General features: G+C 42.0%; 1 non-coding gene across 1 annotated transcript; it reads right to left on the bottom strand.

Annotated features, from left to right (window-relative positions):
- Positions 1-829: 829 nt before the first annotated feature.
- Trnav-aac (transfer RNA valine (anticodon AAC)) lies at positions 830-902 on the bottom strand. The gene has a single exon. It is a non-coding gene; the product is annotated as a tRNA-Val (tRNA).
- Between the last annotated feature and the right edge of the window lie 10277 nt (positions 903-11179).

Raw genomic sequence — 11179 nt, 5'->3', positions numbered from 1 at the left:
TTAACCCTTTCAAGAAACAGCAGAACCCGCCTGTTACCGGACCACCCAGGTGACTAGGGACGCTGCGTAGGAAGTCCGCGTGTGAAGGAATAGCGACTTTTCACCTCATGCAATTAGAGAGGAAAATCGAATTACTCAGAGTAAGATAGAAATATGAGAGGGGGCTCATGGCACCTCTCAATGTTTCCAACGTGATTGTGGCCGCATGACGGGAATTAAGACTTTGTACGCTAAATAGTAGTTGGAGCTAGACGCATGGGGCATTCGGAAATCGTTACTAAATACAATATTCAGAGACTCGCAGAGCCAAGAGTGCGCCGAGAATACTAACTTTCAGGCAGTGTCTCTCACCACAACGCAGTGCCGGCGGCCTTCACTTAACGTCCGACAGCAGCGGCGTTTGCGCATTGTCAGGGCTAACAGACAAGCAACACTACGTGAAATAACAGTGTGTGACGTACAACGAACGTGCGGAGAAATTCGGCGTGAATGGCTGTGACAGCAGACGGCAGACGCGAATGTTCTGCTAACAGCACATCACCTGCAGCACCTCTCCTAGGCTCGTGACCACGGCCATTAGATCCTAGACGATCAGAAAACCGTAGCCTGGTCAGGTGGGTCCCAATTTCATTTGAAAAGAGCGGATGGTATGGTTAGTGTGTGCCGCAGACCCCGTGAAACCGTGAACCAAAGTTGTCAACAACGCGCTATGCAAGGTGCTGGTGGCTCCATAATGGTATTGGCTCCGTTTACACGGACTGGACTCGGTCCAGCCCATCATTGAATGGAAATGGTTATGATCGAAGAAGACGAAATGAATTAAAATTAGTGCTGCGGCCGGGACTCGAACCCGGGTCTTCTTGCTTGTTAGGCAGAAATGCTAAGCATTACACCACCGCAGTACGGTGGTCAAGATTGCTGCACGAACTACCTACGCTGAATGCCCTCCTCAACACAAACTTCAATTCATCTTTCCCTTACATATTGTCACTATAATTATCAAAGCAGACGAAATGAATTAAAATTTGTGTTGGCGAGGCCACTAAGCGTAGGTAGTTCATGCAGCAATGTTCACCATTATACTGCAGTGGTGCAATGGTTAGCATTTCTGCCTAGCAAGCAAGAAGATTATAGTAGTATAAAGTTTTTCTTCTTAGTGAAATCAGTGACACAAAGTGCTCCTTAGTGGAAAGTGCCAACTACTCATTATTATTATTATTAGATATTTTTGATTTCCTTTACTTTGTGCCTATAAAATTCTATTGATTACTCACACTATCCTTTCTGCTTCTCTTATGTAATATGGCAAAATTTTCTCTCTTCTTCAATTAGGTATATTCTGTAGTATATGTAAAAAAAAAAGTTTCTTCCACTTCTGCTCCACCTATCATGGTGACGTTTCCTTCATACTGTCCCACTAAACAGTGTAACTAGAGGAAGAGATCAAACCAGAATACACAATGTGCCTGTGGCATCACAAGTGCATCACATACAGAAACATAAACTCAAATCAATGCAACGATGCCAAATATAAACTGTTATGCCTGTCCTGCAATTTCTACACCCCTAAAAAAAAAAAAAAAAGACGACAAATGGCCATGTAAAAGGGTTTAATGGACCAAACAATAAGAGAAAAACGAAAAAGGAAAATGTAAAAATGAAAACATATAAAATGACAATAATATTATCCATCACTAGGATAATAGATCAATAGAATAAAATGTCTTTTTTTAAATGTTTCGTTGTTAAAATATTTAAATAAATATATATGGTTACAAAAAAAAAAGTTAGAGACCCGGCCGCAGCACAAATTTTAATTCACTTCGTCTGCTTCGATCATTATCGTGGATAATAAAAAGAGACGTAATTGCCTCAGGGAAATATTTATTTATAAGGAAATGCTTCTGTTCGGATACATGGAGTCCATTTTCAGCCATTTATCGACTTCATGTTCACAAACAACGATGTCATGTCACCAGACAACCGTTGTTAGCGATTGGTTTGAAGAAAGCTGTGCACAATTCGATCAAATCAATTGGCCACACGGACAACCCGACATGAATCCCATCGGACATTTATGGGCCATAAGCGAAAGGTCAATTCGTGCGCACAATCCTGCATCGACAACACTTTCGTAATTATGAACGGCTATAGAGGCAGCATGGCTCGGTATTTCTGCAGGATAATTTCGGCGACTTTTTGAGTCCATGCCACGTGGAGTTTATGCAAAAGGGTGTTCGACACGATTCTGGGAGGTATCCCACGACTTTTGCCACCTCAGTGTATTGCATCTTAAATACAGGGTTCTTCATAATTATCTCTGCGATTTCAGCAGGCGATGGCACAGAAACTACAGGATACGCATAAAACCACCCCTCTCGAACTTACCATTTTTAATACGCGCTGTTCTGTAGTTGTTGAGCGCACCATGAGGAGGCAGGCGTGTCAAAACATGTAGAAAAAACGTCTGCTCCGCATGTCGCATCGATTAGATCGCGAGTGCAGATAGGCAGCCCAATATACACATTTCCAATACGGGCTGGCGGCGTTGCGCCTTCACAGGTGGCAGCAGCACGAGCTGTTTCTATGGATTGCATGAGCGTATTGGTGTTTGCCATGTGATAAATTGTATCCATTCGAGCACCTTGTAAGATATGATTCTTACTGAGGAGATATGATACGCGATACACGAATGCGACACGCGATGTGATGCAAAAGCAACCGGATTGGTGGAGTGCCTAGATTTCAGTTCAAGCAGCTTGCAGTTATTCTGATAGTTCAAAATTAAGTAAAACACAGCTCATATTTTGAAAGATTTGCAGTACAAAATGTAATTGCTCGTAATTTTATGTTTGGTGCATTTTAGGTAATACACTGCTGCATACCGAATGTAGCTAACATATCGAAATTGTTTTTAACGCTGGGAGGAAAGCCAGCTTTGTGTACATACATGACGTATTCATAAGGTGTCCACGACAATGTTGGAAGCAATGTGCCACATGTAGGGCTATTGGCGCCGGTTGTGTCTTCGTGCTTGTCGTGTAGCTCCAGTGCTGCACGGATGTTGCGCCAGTGAGAACAGCTAAGAGAAGTTAAAAATACGGCGAGGTTCTCTATCCAGTTGAGTGTGTTGTTAGCCTCCAAGGCCTGTCTACAAGATATGTCTGTAAGCAATATGGCGAAAGTGCGCATATCACAGGGATTTTTTACATACACCAGTTTTATGCAGCTGATGTCTACAAAAAAACCTCGAATATATCCTTCGAGATGTAATCCGGTCTGGCTCATTCACAAGTCATACTTTGTTCATTTTTGACAAGAATCTCTTGGGTGTATTCAATTTATAACAAATCACCAACGTCGGCTGACTTTTAACATGAATAATTTTCCGAGTGCAGGAACTCTATAATTGCCCATTTACATTATCAAAATATAAATACTATAAATCTGCGTCTATACCGACATGAAACCGGCAGTTGTGAATACAGTATCTTCATGCAGCTACGCGGCTTTCGAAGTCACCTAATCATTCTTGACATTTTTAATTGTTGTAATTTTTACGATAATTTGAATGAATGTTAAGAGCTTCTTATTATTGTTCACGATGTCTCTGATTGCCATCCTGAGAGAATTCTTTGCATTTGTGGAACTGAGGGAGTAACTGCAAACGTTTGAAATATGGTCCTACAGAGTGATGTTATAATATTATTTATCCACTTAATTTTTAAGACATGATGAAAATAAGTAAGTCTGAGAAGAAATTTTACCAAGATCATGAATTGCTTGGCGAGACGCGTGCCAAAGCACCCACGCATAATCGCTTTTATACTGGGAGGAGCGGTGCTAGGAACAATTTTTGATTGACAGCAACTCAAAACACGTTAAATAGCTAACAACGGACGATAATCTTAGGAAATACGCAAATATGAAAAATTTGGCATTTGATACTGAGAAACGGAGGGATGCATCAAACCAGAAAAATACGGATGACTCTGTAAAAAAGTAATTGGTACGTTACGGTACGTGCTGCTTCATTGATTCTAAATATAACTGCATGTTAACGATTTACAGGTAGGTTCACTGAGTACTCGTACTTGCACTAATCAGCCAGAACATTATGACCACCTAGGTAATAGAGGTATGTTCACCTTTGTCACGGGTAACAGCGACGACACGCCGTAGCATGGAATCAATGGGGCCTTGTTTGGTCGATGGAGAGAGCCAGCGCGTCATCTGCACACATATCTGATACCCGTAAATTCCGGGGACTGGGGCGAAAAGCTCCGGCACCATGTTCAATCACATCCGCGATGTGTGCGATCGGGCTCAAATCTGGCCAGTTGGGGAGCCAGCACATCAATCAGAACTCGTCACTTTGTTCCTGGATCCATTCCATCATACTCCTGGCTATATCACATGGCGCATTACCTTGTTGAAAAATGCCATGCCGTCTGGAAACGTGATCATCATAAAGGGGTGTATGTGGTGTGCAACCAGTCTACGGTACTCTTAGGCTGTCATTGAGCCTTGCATGAGCTCCACTGGATCCATTGATGCCCACGTGAATGTTCCCCAGAGCATAATGGAGCTGCTGGCAGCTTGTCTCCGTCCCACAGTACAGGCATCAAGGAGCTGTTCCCCTGGAAGAAGACTGATTCACGTCCTCCCATCGACATTCAGCAGACCATGCAACGCCCTGCCACTGTGCCAAAGTCAATTGCCGGTGTTCACGTGCCCATTTCAGTAGTATTTGCCGATGTCGTGCATGGCTCGTCGGCTGCGGAGGTCCATCGCTACGAGTGTTCGGTGCACTGTGTGTTAGGACACTCTTGTACTCTGCCCAGGATTAAGGTCTGATATTAATTCCGCCACATTTCTCCGCCTGTCCTGTTTTAACAGTCTACCCAGACTACGACATCCGTAATGGGGAGTGACAGCCCAATGTCACGTCGTCTGGATGTGGTTTCACCTTGGTTTCGCCGCATGTTGAAGACACTCACAAAAACACTCCTCGAACCCCCGACAAGCCTTTCAGTTTCCGAAGCTCTTGTGCCGAGCCTCCAAGCCATCACAATCTGCCCTCCGTCAAACTCAGATGGATCGTGCGACTTCTCCATTCTACACACGGACAAGCCGCTGACTGACCGTGCTTGTGTCTGACTAGCAGTCATTCCTCGCCAGGTGACGCTACTGTCGCCTGGACGTGTTTATATTGATAACAGATCAGTGGTCATAGTGTTCCAGCTGATCAGTGTATACTGGGTACGATCATATAGTATCAGATAGTATTATGTGACGTAATACGACGAACTGATTCTTTGTTTTGATCTGATGATGGCTGTCTGCGGAAAGTGGTTATCCATTTAAAAAAAAAGTAAAGTGCTATCTAGACAAACAATATTTGTGTAAGTGAATCATGTTCACAAACCTCTATAAACACTTGCTTCCCTTATTGATTCCTTTTGAACTATATTGGATTGCCGAAAGCAGATTACATTCCTGCTATCTCCATAAGAAATTACTACGCCTGTCTTGATCCAAAACAAAAATCAGATTACAGCATCCGTTCCAGTTGTATCCAAAACGTGAACATATTCCCGACTACTGCCGCTTGGCACAGCGATCAACATGTCAAAAAAATAAATTTAGTCTATAGTAGCACTTTTTCCTTATTTTCCCTATTGGCTTCCCTTTTTGAGTACACAGTACTATCCTCAAACTTTTTGACAAACGTACTTGGGAAGTTAGCGTGACAACTTCGTGTTAGGGAATAGCCTGAGGACGGTATTGTGTACCGAAACGATAGCCAGTAGACAAAATAAAGAATAAATGTGACCATAGACTAAAACATATACTATTTACCAAAAGTGAGAAGTGGTCAGACTCTTTCCTGAGCTGGGAATAGGACTGAAACTACGTCTACTGAAAATGAGTATGATATGGTCTCTTCGCAGCTTTTATAAAACGGTAACGTGAACATCGGGTTCAGCTTAACATGTGTACACAAGCAACACTTCTTATGAATTCGCGTCGATCATTCTAGAACTTCACCACTGTGAATTCAGACGCCTAACGTACCTGTCAAGTTTTGTATCCCTTGCACTATAACCTACAAATGGCTATTCAGTTTAGAGCGGCGACCTCGGTCGAAAATGAATCGCATGTGGTTCATTGCCGCCCAGTTGTTTCGTAACGCAGTGCAAATCGTGACGGGGCTGTTCGCGCTGTCGAGTCATCGCCCGGTTGTGGCTCGTAAAAGCCACGAGGGAAAGGTCAGTGTGGCCACTAATGCTAGCCGGTGGTGAAGCTGCAATTACTTGCTGTCGAGTTGCGGTCTGGTCATCTATCGTCATATGGCGATCGACAGCTTCCCCGTTGCCACGTCACAGCATTTCACTGCGGATCGTATGACAGAGTGCCACAGCATTTCACGGCGGAATGAAACCGTTGCACAGAATTTGTGACACAATAGCGCATCGGCAACGACGGGATCGATACTTCTGTTTCACTGCATGCGGCTTAGAACAGTCAGTGCTCTATCTACGAAACATTGCTTGGCAGTATACTTAGTCCTTTTGCCACAAAATAAGAGATTATTACGTCTTATAACTCCATAATTTGTCCGTTCAAATCACAGGCTCAATTATTGCACTTTGAAAATTCTAATTCTGTATGTCAATACTTTCTACATGGATCACTGAAGCAGAACTGTGGAAGAATATCGTGGTAGTGACATTGCATTTGCTTAACGAATTTGATTTACGGTGGATAGCTACTTTGCAACGAACATAACCAGATCAAGCTTTAAGTTATTGCTTTCAGAAACTAGTTTGCGCCATTATCTCCCTGTAAATTATATAACTGGACTGTAATGTAAATTGTACGGATATATGAAAGCAGTAACCAAATAAGCAACATTTTTGCTTTATTCAGTTTACTTTACGACCACCTTATTATTTAATAAGGGAATATCTGGTAAAAAATATGTTAGAACACAATGAGAATAACGTCGTTTCTAAGAAACTACAAAATTACACATGGAAACTGACACCTAATACAATTCTTGCAAATTCGAAGACAACGAGGTAAGTTGAAGCGGAGCTAGCTAGTACTGGTGAAGCATAGGGAAGAAAATATGGCTCACTTTTTGAAAGAAATCATCCCAGCGCTTACCTTACGCTAGGAAAATCAAGAAACACCAAAACATGAATAACCGGATGTCAGTTTGAAACATAGTCCTCCTGAAAAGGAGTCCTCTGTCTTACCACTGCGTTACCTCGCTCGGTGGTAAAAAGGTAGTAGAAATAAACTAATTTGTTCTGCAGTGATACACTTGTATGGCTCATATTCAGTAATATCTAGATGAGGTACTTTATGTAAAACCCAGGTATGGCAAGGAAATTGCTTCAGTACGTGTAATATTTCACGTGGAAGGAGGTGTAATTATATGAATGACGAACACTACTAACTTTACTTAACGAAGGTTTATTCAGCACTTGCACATACAAGAGCGCTGAGCGAACAGCCTCCGGCCAGAACACACAGTGTATATACGGCTTCAGAACACCCCAGTACAATGATTCTTGACATTTGTGGATACTTCTAGATTGTACTCGAACAGCATATAGAAATTAAAATTTTACAGTTAAGGTGAGTTTCGAACTCACGACCCTCCATGCAACAGTGTAACATCGTAAGCACTACACCACGGTGACTGTGCTACTCAGCTTCTTCTGCGACGATATCTATACTGATGTACGTGTTATAAAACATGACAAACTTTTAATCGAACCTTTATCAAATTCTGCACCTATCTTCCTTGCGAAGAGCTAAAACCTAATAAAAATGATTTTAAAATATGTACATGTTTCTTTTTTACCGCCCATCAAGGTCGCTTTGTAAAACTCTGCTTGTGCTTCCAATCGACGTTTTAAAGTTCATGGTAAAGCCGTCGGCACACGGACCGTGCTGTCGAACGTTAACGTTGAGCGTGCCAAGTTCGACGTGCTGCTGAACACTCAGAAACGATGCGACTTGTGCATACGGTACGTGGGCACCAACGTGCTATACGTGATCGCAAGGCACTCCAGCGGCAGTTGACGGATGTTTCTAGTTCGTAAATCACACTGTTTACTCAGCGGCCAAGGCAGATCACGTAGGCTGTATTAAAACGCACATTTCCTCCCTCTTCCACGAAAAGGAAAGTACCATGTCCAATCAATAAGGACACAGGCTTATAAAAGTTCCATTACAAACAGTGTTACAAATTTGGAATACTTCTCCGCATAAGATAAACGTTATTTCATCATTCCCACATTTTAGAAAAACCCCAAGGTCAGACTTACTTGATCACAGTTCCTACCCAGCAGAATCTTTGCAACATGTGAATTTCGAAGCGTAATAGAAAAAGGAGCAAAATATCTTTATGCAAGTAGCGCAAGCTGTCCTGTAGATTAAGCCAATCTAACAAAGTCACCCCTCAAAAATAAGGAGAACTTATATTTACATAACATCAGATATATTATATACTTGTATTAAATTAATAATAAAGTATCAGGACTTAATAAAAACGGGAATGTTAGGAAAAAGTAACTGGGAAGTTTCAAGACACGAACCACTGCCTCCAACAAACAACTCAATACTGGACAGTGAGGCTACTCATTACGCTAAATCAACATCACACTTCTCGCATCTAATCATATTATGTTACCGCTTGCTGAAAACTTTAATGGTAGGTATGTTACTACTTGAGATTTAATTATAACAAATTGTACCAAGAACAATGCGTTTTGGGTGGACTTTCAGTGTGTCGCTGCCCTCTAATAGCCTACTCTCATAATACGCAAGTTACAATAATTCTTTTGCCACGAATATTATGTTTCTCATTATTTTATTGGAACGAATCACACAGTTAACAACGGGTTTTCCAGTGATTCTCAATTTGCTGGTGCTCAGAAGCAGCATATATACATATAGGCTTGAAATGAATGCCAAAATATGGCGCCTCACAACTCTGTACTGAAGGGAGACATCGTGCTTGTGACGTAGGTGCCGTTGTGCCATCTCATTGGTCAACGCTCAGACGCACGCTCAGAATATCTGACATGCCAGATATTGCTCTGCACGTTCGGAAAGACTCCCGAACGTGCTATTCCACGCTATGACGTCAGAACTCTTAAAGCACTTTTAATGAAGTAAATGTTCTTAACATTCTACATTTTTATCGTTCATTTCTACATGTCTGCAGTCCTCTGCGGATATCGGAGGCTCCGAATCGTAGCGTGCCACATGGCGGTGTTTAACTATGTCGGTATGTGAGAAACAGCGTGAAGAAATGCGTTTCGAATTCGAAGAGTTCGTCCACACATGAAGCACTCTCTACTTCAGCGTGGCAATGCTGCAGATTTCGCAGCGCTCGTGTGTGGTCTGCCAATCAGACACACTGGCTACGCTGCCATCGATCTTACTCCATACAATCCGGACCTGGTCCCATCCGATTTTCTTCTGTTTCCAAAACTTACAGAACACCTTCGAGGACTTCACTCAGACAGATAAAGTGGTACAAGAAGAGGTGAAGGTGTCGGTCCGTCAGCTAAGTCAAATACTCCAAAGTGACGCTATCAACAAGCTGGTCTGTCGTTGGGAGAAATCTGTTCGTAGCCAGGGTGACTATAGTTTATACTGAGAAATAAATATGTAGACATGAAGAAAAAAGATGTAGAATGTTAATAACTTTCGTATTATTTAAAAGCTATCCGAGCTTTCACATAAAAAAATTCAGAGGCATTACTTTTAATCACGCCGTCGTATATTTGTATTTCCGTGCCTACGGGCCACCTGTTCTACTAACCGCCCGCATCTCGTGGTCGTGCGGTAGCGTTCTCGCTTCCCACGCCCGGGTTCCCGGGTTCGATTCCCGGCGGGGTCAGGGATTTTCTCTGCCTCGTGATGGCTGGGTGTTGTGTGATGTCCTTAGGTTAGTTAGGTTTAAGTAGTTCTAAGTTATAGGGGACTGATGACCATAGATGTTAAGTTCCATAGTGCTCAGAGCCATTTGAACCATTTTTTTTGTTCTACTAACCAACGCTCATAAATTGGTCTCACTTTCGGAATCATCAACTTTTGAGTACAGAATAAACTTTAATAGCTGATCCTTCACTCTGTATCCGTGTATGCGATTTTACGCTTCTTGCTCAAATGTCTTTGAGAGCTAAGGAATGGCTTAAAGCGAGCTAAGCATGCGCGTCAAAGTTGAGACATTTAATTAACATTTAAACGGCTTATGAGCTTACGCTAAAGGACGTCACACGGCTAGGTGCGCCTTTTGCAGCGCCGTTCGTCTTTCCTCGTTTTAATCGGATTAATAATTAACTGCTGCATTTCGTTAGATCCTCTCTTGTCTTATTCCGTGACAAATGTTACTGGTCGCAAATATGGGCGTTCAATAGAGCTACCTCTTACCTCATTACTTCTACCCTGTAAACGATATGTTGCTTACAGGGCTTCTAAACTGTCGATTCCACTTGTACCACTGACTTTCCAGAACAAAACTAGAGATTAACCAGAACAAAGGGAAACTTGGAGCCTGCAGGAAAAGAAACTAGTTGGTCTGGTGCAGAAAGACTGTGGCTAGTTTCTGTAATTGTATACATATTCACAGTATGAAAACCACGGAGACCAATTTCGAAACATGTAACACCAGAGTTCGTACACTAATATTCTGTTCATGAAACCTTCGTTTACTTTTGATAATACATATTAATGGGAGTAAGAATTACTTCAGATGATGTAAGAGCATTTTTCCCATAAGTATAGGAGGCAATTGAAACTAGTGCGACATGATCTTGCTCAAGGGCAGAGGAGGTAGTACCAAATTATACGTATAAAACATTTTCTTCATTCATAGGTTTTAAATATTTACAATAAATGAAAAAAATGTTTGTGATATAAATTCAGCTTCTTGGAGTGCTCCCCCATCTTCTTTTTCCTGCGCCCTTCATGTTCGTGATCCATGGCACATTGTATGACTCAAGATGTATGGCAAAAAACAGACAGAATGAAACTGAGGATATGATTTAAGGTTAAGTTAGAAGTGCATAATAAACAGCTGGCTGTTCAATTAAGGGCACGTTCGTGAACTCAATACTTTAAAAAATCCACTGTTAGTATAGTACAGTGC

This window comes from Schistocerca nitens, chromosome 8 (assembly GCF_023898315.1).
Source record: "Schistocerca nitens isolate TAMUIC-IGC-003100 chromosome 8, iqSchNite1.1, whole genome shotgun sequence".
In the NCBI taxonomy this organism is placed as follows: Eukaryota; Metazoa; Arthropoda; class Insecta; order Orthoptera; family Acrididae; genus Schistocerca; species Schistocerca nitens.
This window is presented reverse-complemented; position numbering and strand designations above follow the sequence as displayed.